Genomic DNA, 17,124 nt, shown 5'->3' with positions numbered 1-17,124 from the left:
CAGAATAACTAGAAAGCTCTAAAGTTTCCATGATACCTCCTCTGTTGTTTCAAAAAGTTAAAGTTAGGAGAATATTTTGCCAATGACATCAATTAAAAGACACACCAAAATATCTCATGCTGCTCTGAGTCATCACAGCCAGCACGTGAATGTATGAAGCAATGAGCCTCTGTGATTTAGCATTTTTGTTTAGCCCTGTATGGAGCAACTACACAACATTTAAAATCATTTGAAAATGAGAAAGAAGGTACTTAGTAGGGCTGGGTGATTAGCACTTATGTCCTGATTCGATTTGATGTTAATTCCCAATCTCCTGGTTTGATTCAGTATTGATTTTATTCTGATTTAATTAGTGTGTACTGAAATATTTGAAGTGCTGGCTTTTTTAGAAATTAATTAACCATGCATTGAGGACATAAATATGTGATAAAATTTCAGTAACAGTTTATTTAAAGGATATCTATATAGTGACTTCATAACATATCAATAAGCATGGAATGACATTTAAGTGGCAATACCTTATTAGTAGTAAACAATTCACATTAGTATTTGCAAGATGTGGAATGCAGCACGGCACTAATTTAATATTCATTATAATTTACAAATATATGTATCGACACATCTGAGTCCACACATATTATGGGGTGGTGGGCTCCATTTTTTAATACAATGCAATGGCATCTACTTTATAAAACTTCTATATTATCTTTTGAATAATATTATTATAAAATAATCAAATATTGCTTCTTAAATAATAAATGTTTTTCATCAATCTGTTCATGTGTTATGAATCTCCATGTAGACACCCGTCAACTAAACTGTTAGGCAAATTTATTCTCCTATTCCACATTTAAAATATCTTTAATTAGTCGAAATTAAAGATACGGCGAGAAGACTTGTCTCTGTCTATAATTCTACATATTACACATAATGTAACTTCAGATGCATTAATCAGTTTCAAAAACATGTCCTTAAAGTTTTTCCCCATGCGAATAGGAAGCATTTTAAAATGAGGATCTAGAGCTGATGGTTGTTGACAGCAGTGTTGGGTGAAGGGGACATAAAAGAAAAAGATCTAGCCATCATGACTGACAACTCCGCTAATGTGATCTGTGCAGTACAGTTTATAGAGATACTTCACACCTGCTGCCTTTCACATACACTCACTTTGGTATTGCAGGCTGCTGTGAAAATTCCAACAATTGTCTGGTTGTTCGGTCGGGTGAGGCACGTTGCAAACTTTTTCCACCGTAACAAAGCTAGCCGTGTTATTAAAGAGATGCTATGTTTATTGGACTTTCCAACAAACAAACTTGTGATTGATGTGGTTATGTGATGGAACAGCACATTGGAAATGCTAGAAAAGTCCTTGGAACAACAGTCAGCCATCTCAGCAGCTCTGCGTATAGGCAGCAAGGTTGCTCCTGATATGACTGGCATGTAACGCACATGTTGGAAACACTTCCGCCTCTGGTGCTCAGTCGTTTTTTTAACATAATGACTTGTGATTGTCGTGTAGAAATCTGCTGCTCTAGATGTCCAGCTGTTGCAAGTTAGGGCTGCTCTCTCCATTAAGCTGAGAAACATGGCGATACTTTCCTTAAGATCTTCATAAAGTGTATGTACAATAATTAATTTGCTTTTTGGTTTGTATAGCAGTTACAAAACCTATATCATTTACCAAAAGCCTTTGTTTCCAACAATGGTGTAAGGTGTCATATCTTTATAGATAAAAAAATGCTATAGATTCTGTTACATTTTGGGCACAAGGTGAATTAAACGGAAACTTGGAGCTAAACGCTATCTCAGGTGTAGATTGTTCGGGCTCTACCTGATGGATGTTGGCTGAGATTACATTTTGGGATGATGGCAGATTTGCTGTGTTACAACAATGCTTAACTTCTTAGTTGCGCAACGACCGCCACCAGTACTGTTAGCCAACAGGGTGCCTGGGGAAATTGGGCTACAGTTGGCAGAAGAAGGAGAAGAAGAGGGGGGAGATGTGTCAGAGGCAGGAGGAGAGGAGGAAAGTAAAGAGAGTGGAACTGAGGGTAGGAACTTTGAATGTTGACAGTATGACTGGTAAGGGGAGAGAGTTAGCAGATATGATGGAGAGAAAGAAGGTTGATATATTGTGTGTGCAAGAGACTAAATGGAAGGGGAGTAAGGCCAGGTGGATTGGAGGTGGATTCAAATTGTTCTGTCATGGTGTGAATGGGAGGAGAAATGTGGTAGGAGTTATTGTGAAGGAACAGTAGGTCAAAAGTGTTTTGGAGGTGAACAGAGTGTCAGGCAGAGTAATAATTATGAAGCTGGAAATTGGAGGTGTGATGATGAATGTTGTTAGTACATATGCACTGCAAGTTGGGTGTGCAATGGGTGAGAAAGAAGATTTTTGGAGTGAGTTGGATGAAGTGATGAACAGTAGATACTTTATTAATCTCAAGGGGAAATTCACATAGATAAGCAGCATAGGATGGTGGTCAGTAGGATAACGTTGGAGATCAATAAGAGGAAGAGAGCGAGTTAGGCTGAGTTTAGGGAGGAGGTGAGACAGGCACTGGGTCCAGTGAAGAGTTACCAGATAGCTGGGAAACTACAGCAGATGTAGTAAGGGTGACAGCAAGAAGGGTGCTTGGCGTGACATCTGGAAAGAGGAAGGAGGAAAAGGAAACCTAGTGGTGGAATGAGGAAATACAGGAGAGTATACAGAGGAAGAGGATGGCAAAGAAGAAGTGGGATAGTCAGAGAGATGCAGAAAGAAGACAAGACTACAAAGAGATAAGGCGCAAGGTGATGAGAGAGGTGGCGAAGGCTAAAGAAAAGGCAATGATAAGTCGTATGAAAGGCTGGACACTAAGGCCGGAGTTATACTTCACGCGACGCGACGCATGCTGCAGCGGACGCTCCTGCTACGCAAGCGTTGTAGTGTTTATACTTGCGGGCGTAGTTTACGTAAATCTGGAGGAATCCACCAGGTGGCAGTGCGAGATATTATCGCGGTGAGAACACGTTCGGCTTCTCTGTGTTGTGAATTGCCTTAAACACCTATTAAATTCCGATAACACCTTACCGCAATATCTCTGAAAAAGATGTTTAGTGATTAAATCCATCAATCCAGGGATGTATGTGTCCATTCCAGGAAGCATTGGGCACGAGTGAGAAACAGTCCCTTGACGAGGCCTCAGCTCATCGCAAGGTGAATACAAGCACACACATACACTAGCGTCATTTTAGCGGCATCAAATCCCCAAATCTGCATATCTTTGGAAGGAAACCGGAGCACATTGTGGAATACCAGCAACATAACTCCCTGCGAGACAGCAGTGCTATCGCTCTGCCACCGTGACAACCCCATGTGTATAATTATTCCCCCATGTGTGTATTTATTAACAGTATTCATTATTTAAACGAAATTATATGTAAAATGTAACATACACATTTTAATGCATTTCATCATGAAAGTGATATCAAGTATAAATCTAAAGATTCTAAATGTGCAGATAGTTGGAATATCATACATTTAATTTGTTCTGTTTGGCGATCTATTGCTGCTTTGTGCTGCTGAAGCAAAATGCCGACATACAGATGCATTCGTGGTGCTTTTATATTCAAGCGTTGCATATTCCCGATCGTAATGACATGATACATTTTAAAAGTCTCACATACCATCTTTTGTGCCATCTATTTTTTATTGTTTTACTTTACCTGCTGTCAGGTCCAAGAAGTTCGTGGCGATTAAAAACTGAGATGACGTTTACAACCGTCAGCTTTAATGATAAAGTAAACTACGAGGTTAAAGTGAACATTTCGAGATTAAAGCCGAAATTTCCACTTTAATCACAAAATACACGTTTTCACTGTGTCCTTTATTTTTTTCTCAGTGGCTCAAATATAACGCTATACATTATGTTGCTGTTGTTAAGTTGCAAAAAATAAAAAAAGACATATATAAATGACACGGTACATTTTAAAAGTCTCACATACCATCTTTTGTGCCGTCTATTTTTTTTTTTTCACATCGCTAACATAATGTATAGCGCTGTATTTGAGCCATTCATCAAACAGCAAAGTGCGCACATCAATCCCCGAAGGATCTTCATAGAGGCTTGCTGTCACATGTAGATAGTAAACAGAGACTCTGACGTCACATTCCGACTTTTAGCACACTGCGACCCCCGACTTTTTGCTGGTACTGCAACTCGCGCACGCGTTCTGAGCGTGAAGTATAAATGAGCCCTAAGGAGGGAGAAAAGGACCTGTACCGATTGGCTAGACAGAGGGACCAAGCTGGGAAAGATGTGCAGCAGGTTAGGGTGATAAAGGATAAAGATGGAATTGTACTCACAAGCGAGGAGAGTATGTTGAGCAGATGGAAAGAGTACTTTAAGAGGCTGATGAATGAAGAGAACGAGGGAGAAAAGAGGTTGGATGATGTGGAAATAGTGAATCAGGAAGTGCAATGGATTAGCAAGGAGGAAGTAAAGACAGCTATGAAGAGGATGAAAATGGAAAGGCCGTTGGTCCAGATGACATACCTATGGAAGCATGGAGGTGTTTAGGAGAGATGGCAGTGGAGTTTTTAACCAGATTGTTTAATGGAATCTTGGAAAGTGAGAGGATGCCTGAGGAGTGGAGAAGAAGTGTACTGGTGCCGATATTTAAGAATAATGGGGATGTGCAGGACTGTAGTAACTACAGGGGAATAAAATTGATAAGCCACAGCATGAAGTTATGGGAAAGAATAGTGGAAGCTAGGTTAAGAAGTGAGGTGATGATTAACCACAGATGCAATGTTTGCTCTGCGGATGTTGATGGAGAAGTTTAGAGAAGGCCAGAAGGAGTTGCATTGTGTCTTTGTGGACCTGGAGAAAGCATGTGAAAGGGTGCCTTGAGAGGAGCTGTGGTATTGTATGAGGAAGTCGGGAGTGGCAGAGAAGTATGTAAGAGTTGTACAGGATATGTATGAGGGAAGTGTGACAATGGTGAGGTCTGCGGTAGGAGTGATGGATGCATTCAACGTGGAGCTGGACTCTGATGTTTGCTTATGACATTGTGATCTGTAGCGATAGTAGGGAGCAGGTTGAGGAGACCCTGGAGAGGTGGAGATATGCTCTAGAGAGGAGAGGAATGAAGGTCAGTAGGAACAAGAGAGAATACATGTGTGTGAATGAGAGGAAGGTCAGTGGAATGGTGAGGATGCAGGGAGTAGAGTTTGCGAAGGTGGATGAGTTTAAATACTTGGAATCAACAGTACAGAATAATGGGGATTGTGGAAGAGAGGTGAAAAAGAGAGTGCAAGCAGGGTGGAATGGGTGGAGAAGAGTGTCAGGAGTGATTTGTGACAGACGGGTATCAGCAAGAATGACAGGAAAGGTGTACAGGACGGTAGTGAGACCAGCTATGTTATATGGGTTGGAGACGGTGGCACTGAACAGAAAGCAGGAGACAGAGCTGGAGGTAGCAGAGTTAAAGATGCTAAGATTTGCGCTGGGTGTGACGAGGATGGACAGGATTAGAAATGTGTACATTAGACGGTCACCTCAAGTCGGACGGTTGGGAGACAAAGTCAGAGAGGTGAGATTGCGTTGGTTTGGACATGTGCAGAGGAGAGATACTTAGTATATTGGGAGATGGATGCCAAGGATAGAGCTGCCAGGGAAGAGGAAAAGAGGAAGGCCTAAGCGAAGGTTTATGGATGTGGTGAGAGAGGACATGCAGGTGATGGGTGTAACAGAATAAGACGCAGAAGACAGAAAGATATGGAAGAAGATGATCCGCTATGGCACCCACTAATGGGAGCAGCCGAAATAAGAAGACTGATGCACTCTTTGAATCCATAGTAACTCCACATATCTGATTTAAATGTTGAAGGCACAGATTTCAGTTAAGGAGGACACACCATTTTATTCAAGGTAGTAAAGTGTTTTTTCTGTAGAAAGTCTTAACAGGTACATCAGCAACAGCAAATAGTTTGGACACCACAGACAAAGATAGCCAAAAATCTACATATAATAATAGAGCAGTGTAGAGATTCATGATATCAATTCTTAAAGTCTCAAGATCGATATTGAATCATTTAAATGGAAAATAATGATTAATCAGACAATCTATATTTTTACCCGGGCCTAGTACATAGGGTGTCAATAGATAAAACAAATGCTGAAGTTCAGATGGAGAGGACCGGTGGCTTCAGTTATTCCAGTGTTAACAACAAAAAGACCAGAAGGTGGGCATTATAGTTCTACTGACAATATTTAATGCAACCAGATCATGTGTCTTCAGTTTTACAAGGTTTTGTAGGTAGCATTTTGCTGAGCAATGGGGTTGCAGCACAAATGAATCTTCACAGCCTATTTCAATTATTATTAAGTTACAATTAAGTTTTTAATGGGATACATTACTTGCTTAGGCAAGGCTAGCATAGCTTGGGATGGCTTCTGATCACCTTCAATTTCTGCTGTTTAGTTGGTAGTAAATTAACAACATACATGCATTTCATTGAAACAATATGTGCTTATTTACTGTATCAGTAGCAATGGCAGTTTGGGCTGACCATCTCTCTGCTGCTAACAGTCATTGCAAGCTGCTGAGATCTCTATTTGTGCCTGGCAAGTACTAGCTTGGCATATACCAAACATGTTGGTAGCAGTAATAAAATGGACTTTTATTCCTGCAAACTCCAAATGCATTATATTGATATTAGACAATGGATCAGTATCCCATGGGTAAACCTTTGAAAAGCATCATGCCTTTAGGTTGTAAACAGTACATTTTTGCCTATTTACAACTGCGCTGTATTCAGATAAAGTATATTTCTGTGCTGACCTGTGCATCGGTTAAGGGTGCTGTAAGGTGCAATATCAAGCAGTTATGCAAAGCATAACAAATTTTTTTATTTTTACGATTATTATAAATTACTCTGTCAATATAATTCAGTCCTTCAGTGCTAACACACATGTAGTAGACCTGTGGAAATACTTTATGCTTCACCAGCTCAACTGATCACAAACATAAAGTAGGAGATCCTGCTGCAGCATAAGGCTGGATTTTTCTGTGGAAAGCTATGGGTAGGATTAGTGCAAAGTATGGTCCTCTGGTCTGATAATCTGTAATGAGCCCCAAAAACAGGTAAATTGGCGGTCCTAAACCTATTTTATAAATTATCCCTGTATGTAGAGTGCCAGGGAGTCTTCCTGTACATTTCTAATGACCAATTTCACATTCAGATTGGTTTAAAGGAAATGCTCCATTAGAACATTCCATTGATATACCTGAAGAAGGCTTTTGCAATTAATCTTCTTTGTATTTTCTTAGTACGAAAGAAACCTTTACCTATTGTTCTGTTGTTCTGTACAGCTGTAGAATTCCAAGAGTTGGGGCACAGAAGCAGGGGAAATTATGGAATGAAAGTGTCTGTTAAGTTTGTAGTCTGGGTTTAGCTTCCAACCCTTTAAAAAGAATATGCACTTCAGTGTAAATGTGCATGTAAGATTGCACAGGTAAGAGTTAGTAAATCATATAATGTGGAGTAAACCTAACCCTTAACCTGTGAACTCCACATACATTTGCATGGAGCAAATACTTCTCCTTTCTTAGTTAAAAAATATGCATCTAGATGGACAGGAGAGCCTAAATTGACTTGTTATGAGTGTTTGAGAGAGTAATTAAGCGGATGTGCTTTAGTGCTACCAAGGATAATATGTTGCTTCCTGCGGTCATGTAATGGATATGACAAATTAATGGAATCTAAGTACCTTCTTGCTCAATGCTGAACTCAATAAAATGTATATATATGTATATACATATATATATATATATATATATATATATATATATATATATATATATATATATATATATATGTGTGTGTGTGTGTGTTGAAAAGAAGTGTAAATTCCCACATTGACAAAATAAATATGATTCATATGCACATGTGATTTCAGGGTGTTTTTTGCACTTGGGTCTTTACAGTTATTTTTTTGTACCTTATTTCTATGTTTTTTAGAATGTGGATCAATTTAGTATTAAATTACACTTTGAGTTCATATCAGATCAGAATTAGTGGATAGATTTCATTTTTGAGATGCAGTTTGAAAGTTGTCTGAAGAGCATCTGTTTGTTTTTTAATTGTTATATAGTTAGTATTGGGGTGGGAGCATCTAAGGAAAGTGCTGTTTTCTTTCACTTCTCTTTTTTCCTTATTTTTGTGTTGTGGTGTGCTGTCTTTTTTGGTTTTTTTACAAATAATACATTACATCTTGCCTGAAGAAGGGGCCCAATTTGCCTCGAAAGCTTGCATATTGTAATATTTTTAGTTAGCCAGTAAAAGGTGTCATTTTGCTTGACTTTTCACTGCAATTTATAAAGTAACTAGTTTTTCGTAACAATTACATTGCCAAGGAATTTATATGAGACTGTTACACAAACTTGAAAAGAGAACATCAGAGAACCTAACATCACAGTATTTGGCAAATGGATGGTCCTCACATCCAGGAAATGATTAGTGGTATTGCTGTCTCGAAACAGTGATGTGTCTGCTTATTGGCCAATCGTTTATTTTATGGGCATTGAAGCGCTGTTTGGGAATCTTTGTGCATGGTTCAGATAATATCTATCTATCTATCTATCTATCTATCTAATCCGAACACAGGGTCACGGGGGTCTGCTGGAGCCAATCCCAGCCAACACAGGGCACAAGGCAGGAACCAATCCCAGGCAGGGTGCCAACCTACCGCAGTATACAGTATATATATATATATATATATATATATATATATATATATATATATATATATATATATATAAGGTGAACCAAAGGAGAAGAGAAAAACTCCAGTTATCTATTTATAGTAACAGCAAGCATTAATCAAAAAGGAGAACTGAAAATGAAACAGCTATTTTGAAATGTGAACTGGGTATTATGGGGTGGGAAGGCTGGGCTTATTTCAGGGTTCAGCTGTCAACCAGATGATTATTACTAATTAAAATCACACCTCTCTACCTTATTATAAACACTTGTTAACCAGAAGTGAGAATCAATCATTTTGGAGTTTGTAAGGGGCTGTTTCAGTTTAATGGCTGTAAAAGGAAAAAAGTAAAGGATATTCCTATGGAAAAAAAGTAAAAAAGGTTAGAGATTCATTGTTTTGTCTGCTTCTCAAAATACATTGCAGACACTCAGAAAATCCTTAATCCAGTTCTCCAGGATGACATATCTGTGCTGATTACCATGTGAAATACTTATGAAAAGAAACTAGTCTCTTCACAGAAAGCCTCTCTATAATGCAGTCCTCTCAGTCACAATCTATTTAGCTTTATAGAACTTGTTGATATCATGAGGGTCTTTCTGTCTCAACCTTAAATTCCAAGCTAAGACTCATTTTTGTGCTGAATTCAAAATCAAATATTCTTATTTAATAATTGTCACTGGTATCTTTTACCTTGTCTTTGTCTTCCTCTTAATTCATCGACTAGTAAAAATATCAGATCTTCACATCTTTTTAGACTGACGCATCTTTAAGATGATGCATCCTGGAGTGTTGCTGTGTCAGTGTATTTATGGTTGTGATCTTACCTGTTTGAGATTGTATGTTTTTAATAGGGTCTTGTGATTTTATGTGGTAATATAACTTTGACTACTTAACTTGTATACTTTGTGATGTCGTTAGCTATAAAAAGACACAATTTAAAATGAAGATTGCATTTTAATTTCTTTTGTATTATCAGTCCACCTGGCAGTAGATAAAGGGTGAAGTCCCACTTTTGGCTCAATATGTAAGCTTTGTAAGTGTACTCAGATATTGTTCAATAAGCAGACTTGAATAGACTGTATTTAATACTTCACATATGATGTTAAAACTAAAGTAGTTTTTATGATTAAAGGTTAAAGATTTTGAGTGACTCTAAGCAAGCCACTCAGATTACCACAGCACTATCCTAACGGTAGAAATATGATCATAAATGCAGTTTAATTTTTGAAGACCTATAGAGCAGAAAGTAGCAGTATTTCCACTTTCAGCAGTTGGTGTGATGCCAAGTGTAAAGGTGCTTCCCTGAGAGATTTTTGGGTCAGAAGAGTTATGATATTAGTACTGTTGCATTTTGCTCATTTTCAATGTAATAAAAACAGATTATAGTATACTTTACTGAATAGAATGTTTCATATGTAGATATGGGTGTGAGTGAAGAGTAAATGGCGGTGGTTTCCCAATGAAGAGTTTTTTTTTGCTGTGTTGTAGTCTATAAATATATCTGTCCTTTGGGTGACTCTTTATGGTTATAAAAGATCCCTGGGCACATTTTGAAAACAGTAGGGTGTTTCCCAATGTCGCAATTAGGGCCTGGTCATTCTGGCCCCCTAATCCTTGCCTGTCCCTCATTGGCTAACTATTTGTCTCATCCCTCTCTCACCAAATAGCTAATGTGTGATGAGCATACTGGTGCATAAATTGCTGCAACAACATCATCCAGTTGGGTGCTACATAATGGTGTGGTGGTGTTGGAAGTGGTCCCCCAATGTCTATGTAGAAGTTTTTCATGTAAGTTAGAACAGTGCTATGTAAGTGTAGTTGATTATCATTATTATTATTATTATTTTATTATTATTGTTAGAACATTAGAAGAACATTAGAACAATGTAGAGGAGAACAGGCCATTCAGCCCAACCAAGCTTGCCATTCCTATCCACTTAATTTTTCTAAAATAACATCAGGTGTAGTTTTGAAACTCCTTAGCGTCCTGCTGTCTACCACACTACTTGGTACCTTATTCCAAGTGTCTTTGGTTCACTGTGTGAAGATAAACTTCCTTGTGTTTTTGTAAAACTTACCCTTAACAAGTTTCCAACTGTGTCCCTGTGTTCTTGTTGAACTCATTTTAAAGTAGCAGTCTTGATTCACTGTACAAATTCCCTTCATAATTTTAAAGACTTAAATCATGTCTTCTCTTAATCCTCTTTTTCTTAAACTGAAATGGCTCAGAACTTTTAATCTTTCTTCATAATTCATCCCCTGTAGCCCTGGAATCAGCCTAGTTGCTCTTCTCTGGACCCTTTCTAGCGCTGCTATAGTTCTTTTTGTAACCTGGAGACCAAAACTGCATGTAGTACTCCAGATCAGTGCTTTATCAGTGCTTTATAAAGCTTGGGCAGAACCTCCTATTATTATTATCAATATATATAATTCACTAAGGGCACGCAAAATACTGAGCGCAAGCAAGACACTGAGGGCACGCAAGACAGTGAGCACAAGCAAGACAGAGCCCCGCCCGCCAACTCTAACCCTCCTCCTGCGTCATGGGATATGCACGACAGAGCCACACACACCAACTGTAACTGTCCTCCCGAGTCCAGCATCGCTCTCAAGGCACGCAACAACTCACCAAACACAGCCTCAGTAACTTTCGTCTGTGCAAAAGTCCACATGCACCTCTGAGCCACATTGACTTTACAGGGCATGCAAAACAGAGAGCCACGATCGCCAACTCACAGAGGCCCACCCGCCAACTCTAACTAAGGGCAAGCAAGACAGAGTGCGCATGCAAGACAGAGAGCCACGCCCGCCAAAGCCCATCTGCCAACTGTAACTAAGGGCAAGCAAGATAGAGAGCGCACGTCCGCCCACCAACTCTAAGACCATGGGATACGCACACATTTAGTGTATAAATGGATATACATAATTGTATGTAAATGATTCACCAAAATATGTTGTATGTAAACAATACTTTTTGAAATGTTATTGTTTTTTCATCAGAAAACCCGGTTTCCACGTCTACCTGTATTAGTTTGAATGGCACTTTTACCACTCGCAATAGGGTGGGTGCGCTGACTTATTGTGTCGACTGGGAAACATATTGAATGCGGTGTCTATCTATATCTACATCTATCTATATGTCTATGTTTTCCGTAGCCTGCTACAGGAAGGTACTCTCTCGACCATTGGCATTGGTTTCGCTCCTTGCTATTTTCGTTATACTGTGACTTTGGTTTCCTAAGCCTTTGTTATACTGAATTCCTTTCTCATCATTTTCCGTTCGTATTCTTACACCGGCTTCGGCTAGTTATTATTATTATAAGTATTTGCCACTGCACACCACAACAGAATAGAGACAATGCAGTGTCAGTATTCATTATGTCTTTAAATGAGTATAAGACCCTGTAAAATATGTGAGTCAATTTCTTTCTGTTAGAAGTTCTATAAATAAAAGACTATATTAAACGTAGTGAGAACTCTTTCAGAGATCCCACCTTTGACTCTGTCCCACTTAATCATTAGGTACCCCTCCAGCAACAGCAAAGGAATCATAAACTAGATAACAAGTATACAGATGGAAAAGAATATCCCTTTCTAGCCTTCCTAACTATGTAGCTCTACACAATCAGGGTTCAATGACTTCCTAAATTCTGTCTTGCTTTAGTTCTTTGTGCAAGTGTCTATGGAAAGATTATCCTGTATTGCATTTTTAAAGACCTTTGGAAATGGCCTTCCCATATGAGACAGCCTGTCTGACCCACTCTGGTTAAAAGGAAGCAATTCTTCTGGGATAGGAGCTTATCTAAGGTAGTAACAGATCTTCCATACGTCCCTGGGCCTTTTATCAGTCAATGTTATTGACACCCACATGCAAAACGTGTGATTGTTCACAGTGCGCACTCAGGACTGTGACATAAGGTTGAAAGCACAGCAAATGCAGAGGAAAACAGCAGTTAGACATATTGTATGCCATTATAATGCAACTGGGTGTTTGCTAAAGCTGAGCCAGCATAACAATACCATATGAGTTCTTTTTGTATTCTTCTTATGCTTGAGTCAGTGTCAAAATGAAATAGATGAAAAGGTTAAAAGTTAAAGGTTATTTTTTTGGAAAATGAACTGAGTTTAAAATAACAGGAGAAATTAAAACAGCAGTTTTTATTTTTAAAGTTTGCATCTGACATTATTAATGGGCAGCATAGTGGCACAATGGTTAGCGCTGCTGCTGCACACATTCAGCATCTTTGGCCAGCACCATGTAACTGTCTGTTTGGTGATGGCATGTTTTCCCAGTACTTGTGTCGATTTTTACTCTGGGTACTCCAGTTTTCCACTCATGTCCCAGAGATGTTCTTATGTATGTAATTGACAATTTGACCCAGCTAAGAGTGGTCTGTGAATTACAATCCTTTTGGATCCCACCTTGAGCCTTATACTTCTGGGACAGACTCCAGATAGCTTGATTTGGATTGAGTGAAGTTTCACATTTTGCACTATTACACGACTCATAGATAAAAATTCAGAACATTTGAAAATGAGGGGTCCAGATATTCTGGCTAAAAGAAAATGGAAAACAAAAACTTGTGAATGACATAAATCCAGGAACTAAATAAACTTATGTGGGCTGTTTGACAGTTCATTATATACATGGAAGGTCCATAACTCTGTTTTAGCTATGCATTCAGGTTAGTAATACTTTGGTCAGAATGTCTCCATATTAAATAAAGAATAGAAAATGACCCCTGTTTCATTGGTTCTGTGCTTCGTACACTACTAATAATAATGATATTTTCATTCAGACTGACACTGATGACACCACTGGTGGCTTGGTGTACCAGTAAATTAGTCCAGTGTCCCTTATTAGGAGCCTTTATCTACTGCTAGAGGTGAAAAGAGGATGCAATATTGGTGTGCAGTGCTGAGGCTGCAGCTAATAAAAGTCCATGTCGGCATGTTTGCTGGTCAATTTGAATAATGTGTGTAAAGTGGAGCTGCTTCATTGAGCATCTGCTGATTTTATGTTTTTTCTTGAGGTTTATCTGTGATTCTTTGTGTAAAAACCTAATAGCTTCTATTACTACTGTTCATCTTCATGCAAACCTGAGATTTAGACAGGTTTCAGAGTGATGAAAGGCTGGGAAGGGGTTACAGTCGCAAGTTCCTCAGATGATGCTGAGAAGGGACAATTGGAGAAAATGAAAACAAAGTGGTGGCTAAAATAATGCAGCGTTGTGCTGCTTGTTAAAGCGCTATTGTCTCAGTGAATGCAAAGCCCTGCCTCCCTCTGACGCCCCTTGGCTGCACAAATGACCTGCTTTCGTTCTTTCTTTTGACTTGTGCTCGCATCATAGTCAACCTTCACAATGTGCTACTATATGTTAATTTGCAGAGTGGGCAAGTGTCTGCGTTCAATGGCTGCTGACATGTATGCGGGGGAGACTCCTAAGCCAATTATCTCTTACTGCTCACAAGTCTCCAAGTGGCAGAAAAAGAATTTAAAAATGAAAACTAGTGGAAATATAAGAAAAAACATAATTCTAAGATTGATTTTGTCTTGAGAAATAGAATACTAACATATGAAAAGTTAAACAGTCAGTCATTGCCCTTTACTTGATTTGGATAAGAAAGTATAAACCAACAATCTTGCTTTACAGCAGTGCTTCTCAATTAGTGGGGGCTGGGGGGGGCAGGGGGCGCGTTTGACCTCGGGGAACATGCTTTTTTATACTTGTACTTATAACAATTTTATAGACAAATGATACTATTTATAGTCGCGCGGGGGGCAAGATGTTTTCTTCTTCCTAGGGGGTGCATGACAGAAAATAATTGAGAAGCACTGCTTTACAGTTACAGATTAAATGAATTGCTAAGGGTCATACAGTGAACTAGAAGTCAGCACTGGGATAAAAAATCCAACATCTTACCCCTACACCACTGCCTGCTTGTGGGATGTGTTAGAAAAACGTGAGGGATCTGCAAATGGGTTGCAGAGTGTGCTAAGGCAGGACATGGCAGATAACAAAGCAGCACACCATATTTACAATGGAGACCCTTTAATGGGTAAAGAATTAATAAACATGGCAACTTAAAGTGCATCCTTAAATTGAACTTTTCCTTTATATAATTAACACACAGTTATTGTAGTTTGTATTTATATTTACAATAAACCATGAAGAAAAACAGGTTGAGATTGGGAACCCACAAGGGTTCAGAACATGCATTATCAGTTTACATTACATGGTCATGGTACAGGAAATGGGTGTGCCATCATGAAGTTGTCTTTTATCAGTTAACCAGGGTATAGCTGATGGAAAAAGTGGGCCAATTTAATTATTTCTATTCTGAAAGTGTGTGAGGATTAACAGTGGACCACTCATGCCCTATTTGCTGTGCATGACAGTGAAGGATGGTGGCAAACGTTACCTTCTCTATGCGTAACATGTGTGGCAGCAGAAAGTGGGCTTCCATGTGAGAAAGTCAAGAGAGATCAAAACATGATTCCCCTGTAGTTTGTTTTTGATGACTTTAATGACCAGAAAATAACCAACTGGTGTGTCTTCCAAATTAGACTGAATAACCTGTTCTTTGTTTTTTCTTCTAAAGAAAAATTGTAGGGACCTGAAAGTGTCTATGCATGAGTAATCAGAAGTCAAGACCACGGGTCAAGACCTCCTTGAATTGAAGTTTGGGAGGATAAAAAGTGAGCCATTCAGTTAAGTAATGGGTGGTAGTGGGGAATAAAAAATGCCCCACCAGATTAACTTCTGTGCTTAGCACTGATCGTCTACACAAGCCCCTTCCATACAAGAATGTTCCAGAGTACAAAGAAAGTGATCCACTCAAGCTACTTTTGTGCAAAAACTCAGCAGTGATCCTAAAGTGACTCACTAGAGCACATTCTATTATGGATGGTAGGTACAGGATCAGAAAATCCTACAGAAGAGTGTTGTCTTTATGTGACAGGGTTGGGGAAAAAACTGATATACCACACTGCCTTTTGTACAAGAGAGTCACGAGAGACCAGGACATGGAATACCAGCCTTGTTTCAATGCAGTAAATTCGTAAGTGCCAAAAAAAATGACACACCAGAGCTCATTATATTACTAAGCAAGAGAATTCATACAGTACATACTTTCTGTTACACACTTATATCGGTGACTAGTAGATGTGAAAGTGACCCATCTTAGTGAATTTGTTACTTGGGAATTTATAAAGTGGCCTTTCTAAGCTCCTCTTGTAGACAATAGGAAACGTCTGCCCAAGAAAGGCTAAAATACATATGTTTGAATGGTGTAGAACATGAACCACATGAGCTACTTTTGTAAAATAGCCTTATTCTGTGTTATGGGGCCATCATTTATCAGATTTCTCACTAGAACACCTTTTGTTCAGGAACAGTGTAAGGAACCAGTAGACACTCCACCATAACCATGACTATATTAGGGAAGACAATTTACCCACTAGCACCTTTTCCAGAATACAATATAGTAAAGGCATAGAGAACATGTTAGCAGAGCTGATGAATCATGTTCTCTTCAGGAAAAACACAGAAAGAGAGGGGCCTCATATTCTCTTATTAGTGGCTGGCCTGTTTCTGGGGGCATGTGGATGGTTGAAGGGTCATCTGTAGTACTTCATTTGGGTATGACCATTGCTTCCAGGACAGGCCCTGGCATCTCAGAGCATCAGTATCATTCAGATATAATTATAAACAATTGAAGGTTAGAGCGTGGATGAGGTAATTGTTCGCTTTACGTTTGTGCTACTCTGATTTGATATTTCGTTTCTCCATATATGGTGAATAAGGCAAAGACAGCAACAGGGCAAGTGGCCTGCACAAAAGGCACTGTCTGTTTCCAGTTCTCTGAAGTTAGCCTCATAATTATTTTTTCTTCTCTTAAAACTGCAGTGCAATGTGGAGTGATTCAGCTAATCCTACATCAATCTTCAACTAAGGGCGAGCTTGTCCTGCAAGCCACAATTTACTTCTTACTACCCTAGTGTTCAAAACAAGTTGTCACAGAGCAGCATTGTTAAATGTAGCCTTCATGTTTGTAATGACGTGGACTGCCTAAAAGTTTTCTTTCGCAGCGGATATGACTTAAACAGTTTTGCCATCGTCCATTTTAAACAGATAAATCCTTTGTCAAAAGTTATAGAGAAATGGTAAACTTGAAATAGATTGTGTGGGAACGTTTGGGAATGACAGGCTGAGTCAGAGCAGAGGGAGGATGACGATGTGCACCCTTGAAGCATGGACTGCACAGTTTGTAACAATGCAAGGCTGCTGCTTTACTGTGCTCTGGTCATTTGCATAGCAGTAGTGTGTACCATCTGGGAGGATGGATGCCAAGTGTTTTCCTTTCACTG

The 17,124-nt window shown here is 39.0% G+C and overlaps 1 protein-coding gene across 4 annotated transcripts in view; it reads left to right on the top strand.

Annotated features, from left to right (window-relative positions):
• tfeb (transcription factor EB) overlaps positions 1-17,124 on the top strand; it is a 92,223-nt gene that overhangs the window by 32,232 nt on the left and 42,867 nt on the right. The gene's annotated exons all lie outside the window — the stretch shown is intronic.

This window comes from Polypterus senegalus, chromosome 3, assembly GCF_016835505.1.
Source record: "Polypterus senegalus isolate Bchr_013 chromosome 3, ASM1683550v1, whole genome shotgun sequence".
In the NCBI taxonomy this organism is placed as follows: Eukaryota; Metazoa; Chordata; class Cladistia; order Polypteriformes; family Polypteridae; genus Polypterus; species Polypterus senegalus.
Note: the sequence above shows the minus strand (reverse complement) of the source record. Positions and strands in the feature narration are given on the sequence as shown.